Source organism: Mus pahari, chromosome 14, assembly GCF_900095145.1.
Source record: "Mus pahari chromosome 14, PAHARI_EIJ_v1.1, whole genome shotgun sequence".
Taxonomy (NCBI): domain Eukaryota; kingdom Metazoa; phylum Chordata; class Mammalia; order Rodentia; family Muridae; genus Mus; species Mus pahari.
This window is the reverse complement of record NC_034603.1, coordinates 29,426,688-29,441,962: the sequence shown is the minus strand read 5'-3', so window position 1 is coordinate 29,441,962 and position 15,275 is coordinate 29,426,688. Positions and strand designations below refer to the sequence as shown.

Sequence of the window (15,275 nt, the reverse complement as noted above, 5' to 3'; positions counted from 1 at the left end):
GAATTTCAGGGCCATGCCGGTCACTTTAAGACACCTGTTGGGAACTGAACCCAGGTTCTCTGGAAGAGCAGCACCTGCTCTTAACTCCAGCCTCAGGTTTTCTTGGTTGTTCATTATGAATTTTTTCAAGTGTCTTAGGCAAGACACCCCCTTTTCACTAAGGTAAAAGGCTGTTGCTAGGAGACAAGGTTGGCAATTATTTTAAACTCCAGCTAGTGAAAGAGTGAGCGCAGAGGAGCTGGGGACTAAAGTCAGTGTCTGAGAGCTCTGTGTCTACACTGAGGCTTGCCTGAGGATGTGTGGGTTTGAGAGACAGGAAGGACGGACACTCTAACCTGACTGGTCTCTTTGAAGACTCTCAGAGTAGATGAAAGGGACACTTCTCTCCACCCCAGAAACCCTGATTTTTTTTTTTTTTTTCTCTTGCTGTCTCTTGGATGGCAGGCTATGGTACAGCTTCTAAAGTTAAACTAATGTTAGCCAGACATGGTGGCTCACATTTTTAATCTCTGCACTCAGGAGGCAGAGGCAGGTGGATTTCTATGAGTTTGATGCCAGCCTGGTCTACATAGTGAGTTCCAGGATAGCCAAGGCTATGTAGAACCTGCCTTTAGAAAGAAAGGAAGGAAGAGCGAGAGCGAGAGCGAGAGAGAGAGAGAAGAAAGTTTGATTCTGAGAATCTAACAAATGTTTAAAGAAAAAGAGGTGACACTACTTTTGACTTTAATATAAATTTAAATTTAGTAATGGGGAGGCGTGGCCAAAGGATGGACGCTCAAGCACTAACACCACCATGCAGCTGTATCTGTCTTGTACAAGCCAGGAAAGATGGTCTAAAGGGCCTCATGTACAGTACCTCACAGCTCTTTTCCAAGAAACAGGGCTACGTAAAACAAAAAGCGGGAACTTAGTCTTGTGAGGCACATGAGGATTAAAAGCTTCTAGCCGTGTTATTACTACATAAAACACATTCCTCCCGAGGAAAATGTCTGGACTCTCAGGGGCAGTTAAGAATCCATGTTCCCAAGCCAAGCAGTAATGGCGCACACCTTTGATCCCAGCACTTGGGAAGCAGAGGCAGGCAGATCTCTGAGTTCGAGGCCAGCCTGGTCTACAAAAGGAGTCTATATATGTCATTCTCCGTTAAGACAGCATGCAACAGAATTGAGACTGCTCCTAAAATTCCCCAGAATAATTGAATATCAAAATGTGTGTCCACTTCAATTTTTTAAAAGACTTTATTTATTTTATGTGTGTGAGTACACCGTCACTCTCTTAGACATGATAGATGAGGGCATTGGATCCCATTATGGATGGTTGTGAGCCACCATGTAGTTGCTGGGAACTCAGGACCTCTGGAAAAGCAGTCAGTGCTCTTAACTGCTGAACCATCTCTTCAGCTCCCACTCCGGAGTTACAGATGCTTGTGAGTCACCCAAAATCATTGTTAGTATTGTCCAGAATACTAACAATTTGCTTAGGAAGGGAATCATTACTAAAATCTATGTATCTGTATCTAATGTTATATTTCTTAGTTTGATGAAGTTTTTAATCATATACCCCCAGAGAATGTTTTGTGTAAACAACATTTTAAGGTTTTATGAAACGTTTAATTGATCCAGATATATAATTTTAGTAGATTTTTACGATGGTAAGAGCATCTCAGTTTATGAGTATGTATTTATCAGGTCTTTCAAAACATCCAAAACCATGTGCGTTAGCACATATGCACATGCGCATTTTTAAAGTACACATGTTAATGCTGCTGTTTAGGCATTTGCCCTCCGTGACATTTAGGATACTGTCTGTGTGTGGTCTGTGCACTGGTATAACCTACCGGCGACAATCCGGACAAAGGAACAGCGCCGGGAGATAATGGCAACGTTTCCGTTTTACTACTATTCCACATATTGTTCTCTCCTCTAAGAAACGTTTACTTATATGTTAATAAAGCTGCCGCGCGTTTTCTTGTTTATCTAGCCATTCGCTTGGGCGTCGCTCTCTCTCGAGTCCCCACATTTCTTCCTGGGGGGTGGGAGGGACAGGACAGCGGACTAGGAACCAGAGCTGGCGCCTGAGAGCCTGCCGGGTCCCCGTCATCCCGGACCCGCCGCCCCGGTCCCAGTGCTCGCCCGCCTGGTCGGTCCCCGTCATCCCGGACCCGCCGCCCCGGTCCCAGTGCTCGCCCGCCTGGTCGGTCCCCGTCATCCCGGACCCGCCGCCCCGGTCCCGGTGCCCGTCCGGTCGGTCCCCGTCCTCGCTAACCGTCCTGCCCGATCCCCCTCACCCCCGCCTGGACGCCCCTGTCCCTCCGCCGAGGCGGCCGCCATCTTACAGGGCGGGGCCCGCGGCCGTGCCGCGGCTGTCAATCGGGTCCCCGGTCCTAAGGTCCCCGGGAGGCCCCCGGTTCACAAGCATCCCTCAGTTCTCCTCCGGCGTCCTCGCTCCTGTGAATTTACCCCAGCACTGTGTGCCCCGTGGGTCACCGCGAGAGACCGCGAGGAGGAAGAGCCAAATGTTTGTCGCCGAATGTCAGCTTGGCATCCTCCCGGCCTCAGTTCGTGTCGGTGCCGCGACCTTCCAAACTCCTTCGTCGCCCGGACGAGCGACAGCGCTCTATTCCGAACCTCAGAGCCCAGGAGCGAGCCGGTGAAGCGAGGCCTTTAGCGACACAGAGTCGCAAGCTTGCTGTGACCTCGTGGCGCAATGGTAGCGCGTCTGACTCCAGATCAGAAGGTTGCGTGTTCAAGTCACGTCGGGGTCAAGATAGGTTTTTGTTTTTTTTTTTCCACCGTCAGCCACGACAGAATCGAGTTAATACCAAGACCTAAAGAAGAAATGAGATCTGTATCGGATCAAATCGCCTTCCTCACGCCATATAAAACAGCCAGCCCTCCTTTTTCTCTTTCTTGAGATTACGAACACCCGAATGCTCGAGAAAGCGATGACTTGTGATGACCGACAGGAGGTGCTGCAGAATCAAGGTGGGACCTAGGGGAAGGTGCGCTGACTCAGCCTCTAACGCCCTGGTTCGACCCTCGGATTCCTCCCAGGTTCCCTCCAGTTACCCGGACTTGTGTTCAATCAACACAGAGTCTTGTGCTTTAACATAGATCTCCCCTTGTTCGCCTTGAACTTAATTTTCTCAGCTCCTTCCTCTAAACGGCTCCTGGACTGGAAATGACAGTCTCTCTGGTGGTCGTATCTTCAATATCTGTAGCCCATTTTCACCCCTACAAGTCCAGTACAACCATTAGACTTTTTGGATGTTTGATTCAGTTTTGTTAATAATTTTGTTTTAAATCTTCAACACCCCCCTCCCTGCCCTGCCAAGGGTAGCCTGATGTAGAAAATAAAAGCAGGGTGCACCAAGGTTATGAACAGGAAACTCAAGTTGAGGTTTTTTTTTTTGTTTGTTTTGTTTTGTTTTGTTTTTTTCTTAATGCTTAGAGCAGTAACAGGGACCAGAACTGTTTCAGAATTTTTAAAACTTTTGAAATGCAGGCTGTTTTAATGAGGATTACTATTGCCGGGAAGAAATACCATGACCCAAAGCAACTTGGGGAGAAAAGGGATTATTTTCCTCACAGTTCCATATTAACAGTTCATCATCACAAGAAACTGGGGCAGGAACTCATGCGGGGCAAGGAGGGAGCTGATGCAGAGGCCATGGAGGGGAACTGCTTGCTCCCAGTAGGCTTGCTCTCCATGGCTTGCTCAGCCTGCTTTCTTGTCGAACCCTGGACCTCCTGCCCATAGTGTCCCACCCACAATAGGCCAGGCTATCCCCCATCAATTACTAATCAAGAAAATGCCCTACAGGCTTGCCTGGAGCCAGATCTTATGGAGGTGTTTTTTCTCAGTTGGAGCCCCCTCCTCTCTGATGACTCTAGCTTGTGTCAAGTTGACATATAACTAGCTAGTGTAGTGGCATGCGTGTAATTGTGTATCTTTGAAATGGGACTCAAATTCAAACACAGAGTCCACTTACGTTTCACACATATCTTGTGCCCAGTCTGAAGATAATCGCTGTGATAGTCCTGGTGTCCCCACATCTGATGTTCACCTGGCCTGTGAAATCAAGGTGCAGAATTTTCCAACTGACCCAGGTGGCATGTCACTACTCAAAATGCTTTAAAGGGCTTCGAAGCATTTTGAATTTTCAGATTAGAAAGAGTCAACTGGTAAATACATATGGTACTGAGATATGTATCTATATTTAGAAATGTGAGTGGTGACTCTGTTGTGGTGGCTTAGGACTGTAATCCTAGATCTTGGAAGGCCGAGGCAGGGAACGGCAAGCTCAAGGCTAGCCTGGGTTACATATCAAAACCCTGTCTCAGAAACAGTGGTGGATAAGTGCATAAAAGATATTTGATACTGAAAGTATAAAGTTTAATGTGCGACTTCTCAGCTTCCATTCTGAATGCCAATACTAACTCGTCAGAGTTCTGTAGATGTTGGTTCTGGTTAATTGTGGTATATGATGTCTTCATTTGTAATTTTTTTCAAAATAATAAAGTTTGCTGTAAAAAGGATCCCACACATCAATTTTAGGTCAGTGTATCGTATCTAGAGAGTAAGAAGAGGCTGGTCTGTTCAACTGTTCTTTCTCACATAAAGATGTGATCTCCATGGGGTCATAAAATATGGCTTTGGGGTATGGTTCACTCCACCTGTCTGGTATCCACCTGATGGAGGTAAATTCCCTCTGACCGAGATGTCAGTATATATAAGGTCTTAGACAAAACTTACTCACAATAAAAAGGAAGAGATATTAAGGGGACTGAGGAGGAGGCTCAGTTGGTAGAGTGCTCGCATAGCATCCACAAGACCCTGGGTTCCATTCCCCGGACATGAATAGACTGAGTGTGACAGGTCACCACACGAAGAGTGAACTGAGAATTTACAAAGACTCGAGGAGATGGAAAGTCTGAGGAAGTGTTAAGATAATGAAAACAGGAGGAAGAAATCTCATCCTAAAGAGCTTCTCTGAGGAAGATGATGGCGAGAGTGGGGAAGGGGAAGTACTCAAAGACGGTGATTTCTCATGCTCAGTCCTGATGACATGCAAGTCCCACTCTGAAGAAGTCAATATTCCTAAGCATGATATAAGACTCCCATCCCGAATGAGACATGTCTCCCAAAGGCTCATGTACTTGAACATTTGGTCTCCCGTTGGTGGCCCTGTTTGGGGAGGTTATAGAGCCTTTAGGAGGTGGTTCCTTACTGGGGGAAGTATGACATTTGGGTTAGCTTTGAGGTTTTATACTCTGGTCCCCATTTCCTGTTCTCTCTCTCTCTCTCTCTCTCTCTCTCTCTCTCTCTCTCTCTCTCTCTCTCTCTCTCTCTCTCTCTCTCTCTCTCTCTCTCTCCCTCCCTCCCTTCCTGACTGCCAGGCTGGCTTTATAGCTCTATGTCTCCCCTGCCATGACAGACTGTGTTCCCCCTGGACCTGTAATCTACAACCCCTTTCCTCTAAGGCTATATTGCTTGGCATTTTATCACAGCAACAGAAACATAACTGAGATACCATATAATGGCATGGTACATTAAAAATGTTTTTAAAAATGTTCCAGATTATCTACAAAAAACACATAATAATTTGACTGAAAGAGAATTTTCAGTAGTAGTAGTTGAAGCAGCAGCAGCAGTAGCAATGGGAACCAGGAAAGCTTACGATTCCTAAGTGTTCAAAGAGAAAATTACCAAGCTAGAACCTTAAGAATAGGGACATTTGGAAACAAATACCAACTACTACATCTCTCCAGGACGGACTGTCCAATGGATGGGATTCAGAAAAAAAAGGAAGATGATGTCAGACAGAAGGTTGGGTTGCTAAAGAACTGGTGGGCAGAGAAAATGAGACACGCAGGACAGCATCTTTCTCAGAAGTAAGATTAGACTCGATCAGTCCTAGATCACATCAAGTATGTCAAAAAAATTAGGAAATCCACATAGTAGAGCTGGAATGTAGTTCAGGCGGTAGAGTGTTCGTTCACTCAGCTGGTACTGTGGGTCTTAGGTATCACAAATGATCAGGACCGTGCAGTACATGTCAAGCAGGAACATTTTCTCTTTCCTGGATGTCTACAGCTAATTGATTAGGGATGTGGCCAGACTTGGGAGCTGGAACCATGAACCCAAGGAAAAGGGGGTCAGTAGCCAGGAAGAGTGTATGGGGTCAGGACAAGCTTGGGTCTATCTCCAGCGCGCGCGTATACACACACACACACACACACACACACACACACACACACAGAGACTAGAGACAGCATCTGTAACTGACTAGCAATTGATTGGCTGGCAAAGCAATAGTTAAATTCTGAAGTTGTGAGACTAGGACTGGGGGTGCTGCACAGTCACAGGCCGTGTGTTCAGGATGCGAAAGGTTCAGCCCCCAGACTCAAGATTTGATCAAGTTAATAGAGATGAGCAAATGGACATATCTAGAACTTGGCATTCAACAATTACAGCAATGTTCTTGACCTCACATGGACTGTTTCACAAAAGGTTGATCACACAGTGGGTTTTAAAGTAAGTCTCAACAAATCAAAGCATGCGTGTCATTCAGGCTATCGGCTCTGACCAAATTATCAGAAAGCTAAGCTAATTCGGAAAAGACTATGAGGTTTCGGCCAGGTAGCACACTCCTTTAATCCCAGCATCCAGAGACAGAGGCAAGCAGATCTCTGAATTTTACCCTGCCTGGACTACATAGTCTAGGCCAGCCAAGGCTGCATAATGAGACCATGTACAAAACAAACAAACGAACAAACCAACCTACCATCCAACAACAAAAACAAGACCCCTCAAACAAATTAAAAACCTACAAAAGGGGCTGGTGAGATGGCTCAGTGGGTAAGAGCAATCGACTGCTCTTCTGAAGGTCCGGAGTTCAAATCCTAGCAACCACATGGTGGCTCACAACCATCCCTAACGAGATCTGGTGCCCTTTTCTGGAGTGTCTGAAGACAGCTACAGTGTACTTATAATAAATAAATAAATCTTAAAAAAAAAAAAACCTACAAAAATTAGCCTCTTATAGTACAGAATTAACAACAGCAACAACAAAAATACCCCAGCCTCTTAAAAAGAAAATCATCTCAATATTACTTTACAGTCAAATATAAACTCAACTTCTTGGACCTTTGCATGAGTCCATTTTCTATCACTGAAAGAAAACACACACGAGGCCGAGGGCTGATCTTGGGAAGAGATTTATTTAGTTCACAGTTTGGGGTGTTGTGGGGAACCATGGTCTAGCTGCCTTGAGAGGCGTGTGTCATGGGTTTTTCAGGTTCGAGTCCATGGCTCCTGGGGCACTGTGTGCCCTTCAGTTCCCGAGAAAACTAGGCACTCTTTCAGGTAGCGAAGCGTTCAGGTGTCTTTGTGCTTCTCTGTGTTCCTCAGAATTCACTGGAAGCATATAGAAGTTTGTCAAGACAATTGGTCTTAGAAATTAATCTTGCGTACCTTGTATAGTTTGCAAATATCACCATATCCTGACAACTACAACTGGGTTGATCCTGGCCATCACCACTATATTGTTTCTGTTAGCGGCATACAGAGTTAGACTGCTTGCAGTAAGCTTGCCACAGCCTCAGTCCGGCTGAGACCCCCTCCAGAATAAGCTTGGTTTTCATCTCTCACTGGCCATATCAGGTAGCGTTGGCCCAGAAAGTTAGCTCTGGATTCACAGAGAGGGAAAATCCTAGCAGTGGCCTGATGTCTTCTCTGGCGATGAACTTCTGGTTTCACGACATCACCTGGGAGTGTACGTGAATGGGAAGAAGTCAGGGTGACTAGGGAGGGGTCTGCCCTGCCTATTAATGATTGACTGATTGGAGGCAGGTAAGGATGAATAAAAAGTCTCTGTGTCTCTTTCTCTCTGTCTGTCTGTCTGTCTGTCTCTGTCTCTCTGTCTGTCTCTGTCTGTCTGTCTTTCTGTCTCTGTCTCTGTCTCTGTCTCTGTCTCTGTCTCTCTCTCTCTCTCTCTCTCTCTCTGTATCTGCAAGTGCACTTGAATAGGCCAGAGGTCACCCTCGGGAGTTATTCCTTGGGTCTTTTTCACCTTGTATTTTTGGGTTTAAGATTTTTTTGTTTTGCTCTTACTTAATATTTTGTGATCTGTGCCATACATTGGTGAATATTAAGAGTTCATATACAACATTCCAGAGTATTCTTGGGCATGGATTTTTTTTTTTTTGAGCTAGGGCCTTGTGGGAGCAATGTTCCCCTGTATGAATGAATATTTGACAGGAGCACAGCTCTGTCAAGGACCCCGCTATCCTTGGGAATGGTAAGACCTTCTCCCTAGTACAGATACTGACAGTACATGCAGAAAGCGTCACCCGCAGCTTTCTCCTTGGTGACTGTTGTAAGAGCCTGTGTTACTAACTGGGCCAGAGTTGGAGGAGCCAAAGCAAGGCCGAGACTGTAACAATTTTATTACAAACAATCAGAAGTTTTATACCCTTACCAGGAACAGAATATAGTGGTGGTTACAGTTGTAGTTGCCAGGATGCAATGACATTTGCAAGCTGTGCAAGGCATGGAAGATTAATGTCTTGTGACATTAAGTGACAGTTGTCAGTTTTCCATGCTTCCTTGACTTCTATGAGAACATTCAGGAAAACACAAAGTGGCCTGAACACGTCACTCACTGCCTGAGGGAGTGACTTGGTTTCTCAGGAACTGAAGGGTACATGATTGCCCTAGAAGCCACGAACTCTAACCTGAAAACCCTATGTGCATGCCTCTCAAGGCAGCTCGACCAGGCAGACTCCACGATTCCCTGCAGGCTCTAGACTGAGCCTGCTCCCCTGCAGAGACTCCCCCCCCAACTGAAATTAGCTGACCCATAACCCCATTCAGCTGTATATAATAAACATGCTGAGTGTCTCCAATGCTGGTGGTGTCTCTATCAAAGTACGTGGTCCAACCGATCCCAGCTTTTCTGTATGCCTGTCTGTCTTGTCTTCATTCTCTGTTGCTCCAGTCAGATCAACCTCCCAAATACACAGGCTGCAGCAGCGTCTCCCAGACTGCCAGGTTAAAACACTCCCTGCCTTCTCAGTAGCTGGGGTTACAGGCCCGTGCCTCTGCACCTAGCAGAATTTTGGGAAGAGAGCAAGTGCCGGCCCAAAAATGCAGCCTCAGCAAAATCAAGCACCCAGAAAACCTTAAAGAGACAGAAAGAGAACAAGTTGAATCTCAGACAAGTATCTCAGTTATTAGTGTCTGCAGGAAGCCTTGAGTGTATGAGTGTTGTTGACATGAGCCCAGCCAGGTCCAGGACCCCTAACCTCAGACCATGAGGAAATGGCGAAGTCTTCCACCTGGGGTGACGCTCAGAGGGATGCCAAAGTCTTCTGCGTGCAGATGTTGACCGTGTGTGCAGAAAATATTTACTGTAGCTTTCTCCTCCACAGTGCCCCTCCATGATGTTCCTACTGAATCAGCTAAGCCTGCCTCTGTTCAGCTGTGTAGAATAACTGCCTCTCTGTTTATCTGTATGTGACAACCCTCTATCTCCCTGCTTGGCTGCATGCAGTAACTCTGTCATGCTGTTTACCTGTATAATAAACACACTGAGCTTCGGAGAGCCCAGACTACTTGATCCCAGTGTTTCTGTCTGCTCATCTTCTTTATTCCCTTGCTGCCCAAGACAGGTCTAAGTCCTGGGAGCTGTGCAAAGGACTCAGCAAGCATGCTAGGAACCGAAAACAGGACATTCTTGGGTGACTGTGTGGGAACAGAGCAGAGCCCAGAGAGACGAGGCCACAGCGGCAGGGACCTCCTTTAGAGGACGCTGGGTGGGGTATTGTGTGTGGTTTCTCCATGCCAACTGTGGTCCCCAACCTTATGCTCTGTCTTCTTACTGTGACTTCTCAAGGGTTCCTTGTATTTGTCACATCTCCATATATGCCCCCCCCCACTTGTGTTTATCCCAGTATGTAACTTGATCAAGTAAGTGGCCCTTCTGTGGATGGCTGATGTCACCCGTGCCCTCCGGCTTCAGTGTGTGTGGCCTATGCAGAGTGACAGTACGTTGAAGGGTGGAAACGTAAGACAGGGAGAAAGCTCACGGCAGCGCAGAGTCAGCTCTAGCCCTGAGCCTGGCAGAGTCTGAACAGCAAGCAGAAGCCTGGAGGGTCCCAGGTCACTGGGCTCCCTTCCCCCCAGATACTCATGAAGCTGGCTTCCTGGCTGGGTTTGGCAGTGAGGGGCTGCCGGCAGGCAGGGCTCTTTTTAAATCTGGTCTGGCTCTTGTCCATTCCTATATTTAATCATCTCTCAAGGGTGCTCCCAACTGCCCTCTCACAGGTCACTGCAAACTGCAGTCTTAATGGGCAAACAGGTCGCCATCTCCACGGATTGGTCTTGTCCTACACTGCCGATAGCCCTTGCCTGCCTTCAGGCCTGAAGGTGTCAGTGGGGTAAAACACTAGTTCCTTGCCTGCCCCAGCCTGCTGTACCCGCCCAGTCTATGCTGGGAGGTGTTTCCCAAAAGACGGATGCCTGGGGCTGCAGCACCAAAGGACCCCAATATGCAGTGTCCAGTGATAAGGATCCAAATACAAGCATCTGGTGTTTCTCTGATGTCAGGTGATCCGGCTAGACATTAGCAGGTCGTCGAGAATAGACCTCCTGCCCGCCATAATTTGCTTTAAGAACATTTCATTGTTGCCCCTTCTTGAGACTTAAATACCACCAGAAGGGAAGAAGGTGGCAGTGGCCAAGCTTTATTGAGGCACACTGAGGGAGCACTGTTTCCTCCCAGGACACCATGGCTATTTTATAGACTTAGTGGTCTTTAAAACAATTGTTTTTTGCTAGCATATTTTAGTCATCCATACGGAATGAGGATGCTGGGCTTTGTTATCACACACACACACACACACACACACACACACACACACACACACACACACACACGATGCCTTTGATCATATTAGACCCCTAAGACCCTCTCTTGTCCTTTTGCCAATCCCTTTCCTTTCTCAAGTATTCCTTCCCACCCTCTCATTCTGTGCATGTGTGACCCAGTGAAGCTGGTTGGGGTTGCTTACAGGAACATGGATGAGAGATGGTTAGTGGCAACACAGACATCCTTCTAGTGGCCACACTACGAAGAGTCTCAGGACACACTCCGAACCACTAACCGTCTATAGATTCTCAGGGAGGAATGGGACCTCTCAGAGCCTGCCTCTTTCATGACAGGGTATTGACAGGCCTGATACTGTGCAGGTCGACACAACTGCTGCTAGTTCAAGAGTTCTATACCATGTCACACCTGGCTGATGGTGGCCCACTGTTCCCCACTCATCCGCCCAATCCTGTATTCTTCCGAATTCTGGGAACCTCTGAGGGGTGATTGAGAAGTCTCATTTATGGATGCATTAGAAAAGAACCTCAAATTGCCGGGCAAAGGTATTTCTAGTGCCTCACAAACAGACGCCGTGTGTATAAAGCACAATAAACTGAACTTGGCAGGCAAGCATACCAGGGCAGGAAGTTCAGTTTTTACCCTAATGTAGGGTGGTGACTGTGTCTCATCCTATTGATGGGCGCTTGACCTCCTAATATGTCTCGGTTGACTAATTTATAGTTGGCATGAAGAGGATGTGATAGAGCCACATTTTAGGAATGTCTAGCATCCAGGGCTTGGGCAAACGTGTGTACACAGAGGTTTACAGGGTCGGGGAGATTTATAGAACCCTGGCTGGGCCTTTTGGGGCCAACCATCTGTCTTAGTTAGGGTCTCTATTGCTGCGAAGAGCCACCCTGACAATGGCAACTCTTACAAAGGAAAACATTTAATTGGGACTGGCTTACAGGTTCAGAAGTTTAGTTCATTATTATTATGGGAAACATGGCAGCTCACAGGCAGACATGGTGCTGGAGAAGCGTCTCTACATCTCTATTCGCAGGTAGCAGGAAGAGAGTGTGACACTGGGCCTGGCTTGGGCATTTGAAACCTCAAGGCTCACTCTCCAGTGACACGTCCCAATCCTTTCAAAGGATGCTACCCCCTATGGGCCTGTGGGGGCCATTTTCATTCAAACCATCACGCCATCTTTGATTGAAAAGAGTTCCTCACAGCGAGGCATCCAATGGCCACTTATTTTTAGCACACTGACAGATTATGCATCTCTACAGTTGTGGATGCCCACTGCCAAAAGCTTTGTTGACTGCAGTAGACACGACACACATCTATGGTCACACACACACACACATTTTTAGAAGGCAGTTTGATGGATGAATCATGTCTTTCAGGGACATGCTGTTAGATTTATTATTTTTTAATGTTCTTAAATTTATTTTGTTACATGATTTTTGATCAAAAGAATGGGGGGGAGGGCAGGGATCTGAGTCATATATCTGGCCCTGAATGGAGGCATGACATTCTAAAATGTCCCCAAAGATTACAAGATCATGAGGACATAGTATTAGTACTGCCTCTTCTCTTAAGCTTTGATCAAAAGGGATCAGTCAACCACGTGGACAGGAGAATGTCTTTCTGAAAACTGTAACAGGCTGGTGACACAGCTTGGCAGTAGAGGCACTTGCTGTCAAGCCTGGTGACGTGAGTTTGATCCTGGGTACCCACACTGTGGAGGGAGACAACTGACTTTCTCAAGTTATCCACTGACCAGGCACATGTACATCCTCTACCATGTATACGCACACATACTGAATGAATGAATGAATGAATGAATGAATGAATGTAATAAAACCTGTAACCTCAAGAAATGTAATTCTCTTGAGGGAATTTTAAGGAGTTGGGAGAACTGACTGCCCTTTACTGAGCTGTGTGTGTGTATAGCCTAGATGCCCTTCGGATACAATTACTCCCAGATTCCTCCTGTTAAGTCGGTTCTCTTTTCCTGAGTTCTAATTTGGAGAGCGTAACTTCCCTTTTCCTTTTTTCTTTTCCTTTTGGGTGTTTCAGGTGGGTTCCCATTTAGCCCAGGTTGTACAGAACTCATTCTGTATCTAGGCAGACCTCCCGTGTCTGTCACCCAAGCACTGGGATTAGAGACCAGTGCTACCATGTCCAGAGAACCTTTTCTTTCACAGACACTGGGGAGAAAGACCACCCAACACAGCATCAAAGAAATGCTGGAAAAGAAAAATGTCCATAAAATGCCTGGCCCTTCCCATTTTCCTCGGGCCCTGAAATTAAATAAAATGGTGTCCTCGTACCTCAGTCCCCTGGTTTTCCTGCAGAAGAGATGAGTGGTGGATTTTGGGAATGACTGGATTTTTTATTGGTTCACGACCACATCCTATTCCTCTTATATCCAGAGATGTGACAGTGTGGGCTCTGGAGGAGAGAGTGTTTCTGTGGCTTCAAGTCTGTGTGGATACCACCCAGGCTGGGAAAGCAGCAAGCAGCCGGGCAGGGTCTGGAGGCTATTTAGCTTTGAGCCTTCTGAAGTTGATGCTCAGACAGAGAAGCCCCCTGCAGTAGCTTACCTCAGTCTCTGAGAAGGGTAACTTCTCTTAAGCGGTCTTTAGTTCCCAGGGAGCTGCATGGCGACAACTGAAATCTTAGAACAGAAGCCCCAGCTCCGGCCAGCCCCAGTGAGTTAGGCTTAGCTGCCATCTTGAAATAAGAGATGTAATAATGGGAAAAGCAGACAGGACCAGGACTTCATCCATATGAACAGCCAGGAAGAACAGACAAAGGGGTCCTGTGACCTCGAGTCTGCCTTGGGGTGCTTCTTAGTCAAGGCTGAGGTCTCCCTGATCCCTGTTGTACTTTTGGTTCAGCAAAGGGGTCAAAAGAAGCCCTTACGGCTTGGGGGTACCCCAGTTCTCAGAGTGGGATGGCTCCTGCTGCACACTGCTGCCCCACCCTCGAGGATAACTGCCCTCACATGGGGAGTGGGCTGTCCTGGAAGGCTCTGCTCTTCATCTAGCGTCTCTAACAGGATTGTGGTCATCGAGTCAGCTAGTTTTATCTTTCTGCGTTCAGACTGGAAAGAGTTGAGCTGGGTTATCTATCCCTGGTTTCTAGGGTGATTAACAAGTGTACCTGCCCTCGAGCAAGGGAAGCAAAGGTTAGAAGGCAGATGCACAATGAAGGCAGAGGCGCCAGCCTTTCCTTTCACTTTTGGGAATTCTATGGGGCTAAAAGTGGGAGAGGAGGCGATCTTTAGACAAAAGCAACTTCTGAGCTCTTGTTTGATATAGCCAGCCCCAAGGGGAAAGGGAGGAGTCAGCCCCACGAAGTGTTTTCCTACAGTGGGAAAATTCTCTAAGACAAAGATCAGAAAGAAACTCCTCAGGGTGGACAGACAGTGGCTGAGAACAGAGACAAAGGGACCAAGCAGAGCACAGAAAGCCATTTAAAGTGTATACAGCCGATTATGGAACTAAATAGGAGATGATGTTAGTAGGAAATAAACTGAATAGCAGAAGCTCACACACTCCCCCACTCTCAGGAAAGGAACATAACAAAATATAATTCCTTCCGAGAGAAAGAAAGACACACTCGTGTTTGTCGACTCCTGTAAATATGCTCCCGTTTTTCTCCAGGAGATGATAAAGAATCAAGATGGTCTGCTGCCCTGTAGAGCAGAGGGCTCTGTCCTAAACTTAGCTGCTTCCTCTGACTAATTATGTGATCTCGGGCATTTGCCTTGTATTCGCACTGTCTGTAACATGGAAATAGTGAAGTTTCCAGCCTCACGTGGCCAGTGGGAGAGCACGGTGGTTGTCTGTGCCGTGAGTGAGGCTGGCGTAAGCTGGCAGAGACTGGCCCAGTTACTTGTGCCCCTCTAACACCATGGCTAGGTGCCTCACTGGGTCAGTTAGAAGCAGAAGGTTGCATACAGCCCCAACATAGATTAAGAGCAGGATTTAGTGTTGCGTGTCTGTAGCATCAGCTACTTGGTAAGTTGAGTCCAGGGGTTTGGAAACAGTGTAGGGAACACAAATGTCGTTGAGATTATATCTCAAAAAAATCAGCTAAATCAGAGTCTGGCAAGGCTCAGTGGATGAAGACACCTACTACCAAGACTGATGACCCGAGGGTCCACGTGGTAGGAGGAGCATTCTCTCCAGTTGTCCTCTGATCTCACAGGCACACCACCCAAGTCAGTAAGTGCAACGGAACTTTTAAATGAACAAAACAACCTTCCCGGACCACAAAACTGAACAAACAAAACACCATACACTTGAGGGACGGGACACTATGGTGAGTTCAAGGTCAGCTTGAGTCAGGCTAAACCCTGTCTCAAACAAACAAACAAACAAACAAA

The 15,275-nt window shown here is 46.9% G+C and overlaps 1 non-coding gene across 1 annotated transcript; it reads left to right on the top strand.

Moving 5' to 3' along the window:
• The first annotated feature begins 2,692 nt into the window (after window positions 1-2,692).
• Trnaw-cca lies at window positions 2,693-2,764 on the top strand. Its single transcript has one exon. It is a non-coding gene; the product is annotated as a tRNA-Trp (tRNA).
• The last annotated feature ends 12,511 nt before the right edge of the window (window positions 2,765-15,275 follow it).